Source organism: Eurytemora carolleeae, unplaced genomic scaffold (assembly GCF_000591075.1).
Source record: "Eurytemora carolleeae unplaced genomic scaffold, Eaff_2.0 scaffold135, whole genome shotgun sequence".
Classification (NCBI taxonomy): domain Eukaryota; kingdom Metazoa; phylum Arthropoda; class Copepoda; order Calanoida; family Temoridae; genus Eurytemora; species Eurytemora carolleeae.
In genome coordinates this window covers 385,502-391,206 of record NW_019396194.1, presented here as the reverse complement: position 1 = coordinate 391,206, position 5,705 = coordinate 385,502, and positions in this window count along the sequence as shown.

Genomic DNA, 5,705 nt, shown 5'->3' with positions numbered 1-5,705 from the left:
ATTTCAAGGAATTATGGAGCCCCCCCCCCTCCACCTCAAACTTGAAAATTTTTTTGGAGCACCCCCTCCAACCTGAAAAATTATGGAGCTAGTAATCGAATCCAGAATTATGGAGCTATGTTTAATTTTAGGAGAGACATAACCTTCTACTTTGTTAGTTAGATTACATTTAAGGAAATAGAATGTATTTAAAGGATTAGAGATTTTAGGAGCATTTTTAAGAATTTAAGGACTAACGAGGATCAGAGGATTAAAAGGATTAAAGGTCTAAAGTGGATTATTGAGGATTTGAGGACTAAAGAGGATCAGAAAATTATGAGGATTGGAGGTTTAATAAGGATTAAAGGTTGCAAAAGGATCGGAGATTGCAGAAGGATCGTAGGTTACAGAAGGATTAGAGTTTGAATAGATTGGAAATTAAAAAGGATTGGAGGTTGAAGAAGGATTGGAGATTGAAGAAGGATTGGAGGTTAAAGAAGAATTGGAGGTTAAAGATGGATTGGAGGTTATGGTAAATTCGGGGTAGAAGCAGTAAATCAGGATCCAGGGGCTTGAGAGAGATTTAAAGTAGGGGTGAGTAAGGGGGGGATAATTATGAGAATATGTCTATAATTTCACGCTTTATGATTAGAAAAATCTGAAACTAATTAGATTGAACTTTTAGATAATTTTTTGTTATAAATAATACTATATATGGACAGGATGCACAACAAACACTTTTTTTACGAGTACGTAGATCTCATGTCGAAGTACACTTCTAACTTTTGTTGTTGAAAATTTCATATTATTCAATATCAATGACAGATTTCTAGAACTTGAGCAAACATAAATCAGAACTTGCTTGACTTCAGTCGATGTAAAACTGTTGAATATATCTCATCCAAGGTTTTTTATTTATGATTGGTAGATACTCTAAATAGTAAATGAAGGTTTTTTATTTATGATTGGTAGATACTCTAAATAGTTAATGAAGTAAAACTATCCATAACTGTGGAATCATGTGGGAAATCAAGGGAAGTTGGAGGGAAGGCTAAACATGAGAATCCAGGAGGGACGGTAAATGTGGGAAACTGGGGAAGGGGGGGGGGAGTTTAGTGGCAGAAGAACAAATGAACAATGACATGAACATTATATTATGTAAGAGTGACGGGGGGGGGGAACAAGGGGAATCGATAAAATAGAAAAAGATCTAGTAAAAAAGGGAAGTTAAAACGAAAGAGATATCAATGGAGAGTCAGGAAGAAGGAAGTTGAGGAAAAGAAATGGTGTGAATTGTAGGAGGTTATAAAAGGAGTTTAAGGAGTGGAAGGGAAGTATTAAATATTGGGGAAGGTGGAGGGGGGTATAGGCCTGGGAGAGGATAATTCCGGATTTAAATTTCAAGCAAAAACTGTGAAGTGGGCGTTGTAGAAAAAATTGTATAATAAAAAGATAAAGATTCTGAGGTTTTCACTAAATTAAAACTAGACGGGCATGTTTCGCATTTATATCGACTAAGAATAAAAAATCAACGGTTTGAAAAAACAACCGGAAATGGGAAGTGCCAAGACCGGATATGGGAAGGAAGCTTCAACCGTCCTGGCGCATTAAAATGTAATTAAACAATTTTATCATAAATATGAGGGAAAATCATTTTTTTGTCTTACATAGTTTTTATTATCATGCTGCAGAAACGCTTTTGTTTACTTATGAGAAGCAAAGTTTATTTTGGATTTTACAGCAGGTGTAAAATTAAAAAAAACAGATTATCACAAACAAAAAATTTCAAGTCAAATACATGCTATGCAAAACGTATGATGAATGATATATTTGAAGGTTGCAATGCTTGATGCATGATGCATGATCTATTTGAAAGTTGCAACGCTTGATGCATTATCTATTTGAATGTTGCAGATGCATGATGCATGATCTATTAGAAGGTTGCAATGCTTGATGCATTATCCATTAGAATGTTGCAGGATTTACGATCTATTTGAATGTTGCAGATGCATGATGCGTCACGGCTCACGGTTAGGGATTGTTCCAGAAGAAATATGCGTCATGTTAATTTAGAAAGTAAAATTATACTTCTTAAAATTCCCCTCCGCCTCGCTACATGCAGATACACATATAGTATTTTTAAAATTTGTAATCCTTTTACAGAATAAACACAATATTTATAAATTTACAATTAAGTCATTATAACAAAAAAAATTAAATTTATAGAATTCAAGAATGTTTTTCTTCCGTTTTTTTTTATCAAAGAATTCAATATCTATGTAAACATTACATTTTATTAAATATGAAATAGACAATATCTTTGTAAACATTACAATTTAATAAATATGAAATAAACAATATCTACGTAAACATTACAAATTAATAAATATCAAATATAAACATAAATGTAAACATTACAATTCAATAAATATGAAATATAAACATATATGTAAACATTACAATTTAATTCAATAATAAATATAAACAATATATCTAAGTTAACATTACATAATAATTAATAGAGCTCTTTGCTCATCTATATAATAAAACAAGACATTCGTATATATATATATACTATCCATATAAGCCGCTTCGCGCCCATCTTCTAAATTAATTGTAAACATGTTTTCTTTGTGTACATCGTAAAACAAAACAAAAATAATTCGCGGATTTTCACAAAAAATTTCGTGGATTTTCAAAATTTTCAAAAATTTAATCAAGATCGAATTTTGATGGAGACAAATATTTGAAATTTTGATCATTCATAAACCTTCCCTGTGGTCACGTGATGTCCCACAAAAAATTTGGGCGGATTGGTTCAGCCGTTTTGACGTTTATTGGATACAAACAAACAAATAGACACCCAGACAGACAAGCCAAATTTATATATAGATGTTGCGTATAGCCAGCCAAACGGCTGGACCAATTGGGCTGACATTTTTTGTGGACACTTATTGATGGTCGGGGGTGTTTTAGACTGAAAAATAAAAACAATTTCAGCATATTTTTAAAAAAAATATTTTTTTTCAAACTATTTTTTTCCATTTTATCTTATAAAAAGAGATGATAGCGTTAAATCACTTTAAATTATCTGTAAAAATACCTTATATTGACTATGGACGATGAAGGAATGAAGGTTTTAAAAGTACATCGGACATGCCACTCTATAAATGGAGGGTCACTTGTAATTACGCATGTATTCCATTTAAGTATAATTACATTGAATAATAAAAAATAATTTAAAATCTCATGTTTGTTCTTAACTAAACAAGTTTCATTTAAAAATCTTTAATCAATACTTCATTTTCTGTCAGTATATATTTGATATCATTATTTATGATACAATATGTCGATCCCATGAAAATATAGTTATTTTTAAAGAAACATTTCCATCTCTATTGTTCACCCCTTGAAGCTTACACCACCGTATTAAGAGGGAGTGTCTGATGAGTCCACTTGAGAAAATTACATACAGGAGTGCACGAGGGGGCCGCCCCCCCCCCCCACGCGTGCCCCATCCCTTAGGGCACCCATATAAAAATACGTAAAAATCTCACTTTTGACTTTACTAAAAAAGTCACATTAAAAAGGCTTTAATCAATTGCCTTCAGTGTAAATATATCTTTGATATAATACAATATGTATCGTTTCTATAAAATATAGATATTTTTTAAGAAACGTTTCCAATCTCTATTTTCCACCCATTGAAGCTTACACCACAGCATAAAGAGGAAGTGTCTGAAGAGTCCACATAAGAAAATGACATAAATAATTTATTAACACTTGTTATATGGAAGTGTGTAAATGATCGAATAGTTTACATTGTTAGAAAGGTATCAATATTTTTTCAAAAAAGGTTTTTTTAAGGGGGCACAACATTTTTTTGCGTGCTGATGCGTGCGAAAATTGCCCACCCCCCCAACTCTTATTTTGTATAAACACTGTTTAAAAAAATCATTATATTTGTGTCATACTTTTTAAAGTTTAATCCAAAAGAGATTTTTTTATTATCTAATGAATTTAAAATTCAAAATACAAATGTGCAATTTAATGATTTTATATATAATAAAAAGTTAGTCCGCACTTACCATTTTGTTTAAGTTTAAGATGTATGAATACTGCCTAAAGCTGAGTCAGGTTCGCCCAGACAGTTCAAAAGTCGGATTGGGACTAAACTAACTAAACTAAATCATGCGGCATGCCACTCACTGCCAGGCCACTGGCACCCGGGCCACGGCAGGCCGTCAGCCAATCACAAGCCATGATTCGTGGACATTCAACCAATCAAAGGTCTCCATGCAGGGCTTTATCATTCTCAACCGAGGTCGTTTATTTTCACTATTTTCAAAAAGGGAACCGTCAAACAATGTCAAATTTTGATTTCTTTTTGTACTTTCTTGGTCAAACTTTTCAAATGTAGCAATCTAAAAATAAAGTCAGAACCATGGTGTTGGCCTCCCAAGATTTCAGATCGATTTTTGGCCTCGAGACTTCTCCACGTTCTCCACGCCCTAAACAGCTGATATAAAACCTCCAAAATTATGGTCGGATGAAAGGTGGGGCAACAGAGAAACGAAAAAGAAAGCATTAAGGAAAATTCATTTTCAGAGAAAAATTTTAACAAAATGAATTGACAGAAATTTCCCTCAATTTATTTTTAAAAATGTATTTATTCTTAAAGATTTGAACAAAATCCTTAAATTCAACCCCCCCCCCNACCACCGTATTAAGAGGGAGTGTCTGATGAGTCCACTTGAGAAAATTACATACAGGAGTGCACGAGGGGGCCGCCCCCCCCCCCACGCGTGCCCCATCCCTTAGGGCACCCATATAAAAATACGTAAAAATCTCACTTTTGACTTTACTAAAAAAGTCACATTAAAAAGGCTTTAATCAATTGCCTTCAGTGTAAATATATCTTTGATATAATACAATATGTATCGTTTCTATAAAATATAGATATTTTTTAAGAAACGTTTCCAATCTCTATTTTCCACCCATTGAAGCTTACACCACAGCATAAAGAGGAAGTGTCTGAAGAGTCCACATAAGAAAATGACATAAATAATTTATTAACACTTGTTATATGGAAGTGTGTAAATGATCGAATAGTTTACATTGTTAGAAAGGTATCAATATTTTTTCAAAAAAGGTTTTTTTAAGGGGGCACAACATTTTTTTGCGTGCTGATGCGTGCGAAAATTGCCCACCCCCCTATGCAAATAAATAAAGCACTTATATAATAAATGGGAATGTGCAATATGATCGAATTATAGTTTACATAGTTAAAAAAAGATATGAATAGTTTTTCAAAGAAGGGATTTTAAATGGGGGGCACAAAAAAAATGTCCGACCAATTGTGTTGAACATCGGACAGATTAATATTTAGTGTTAGTGAAAAATTAGAATTCAAATTCAAAGGATCAGGAATTGAGTTTTTGTCACAAACACTGATTTTACTATTCCTATATCTTTGCATTTCAATGTCAGAGACCTTAGATATTTCAAACTAAGAATTATTTTAGATCAAATAATAATAGTTTGAAATATCAAAGGTGAACACCATCAGGTTGCAAAGATATAGCGAATTTAAAATCAGAATTTGTGGCTAAAACTCAGTTTCTTTACAGTCTCCCCCTAATCTAAAATTAAATTGAACCTCTGTAACCGTAAACAACCTGTCTAAGTCGACTTCTAGTGGTGAGTTTAGGAACTAAGTTCTTGTG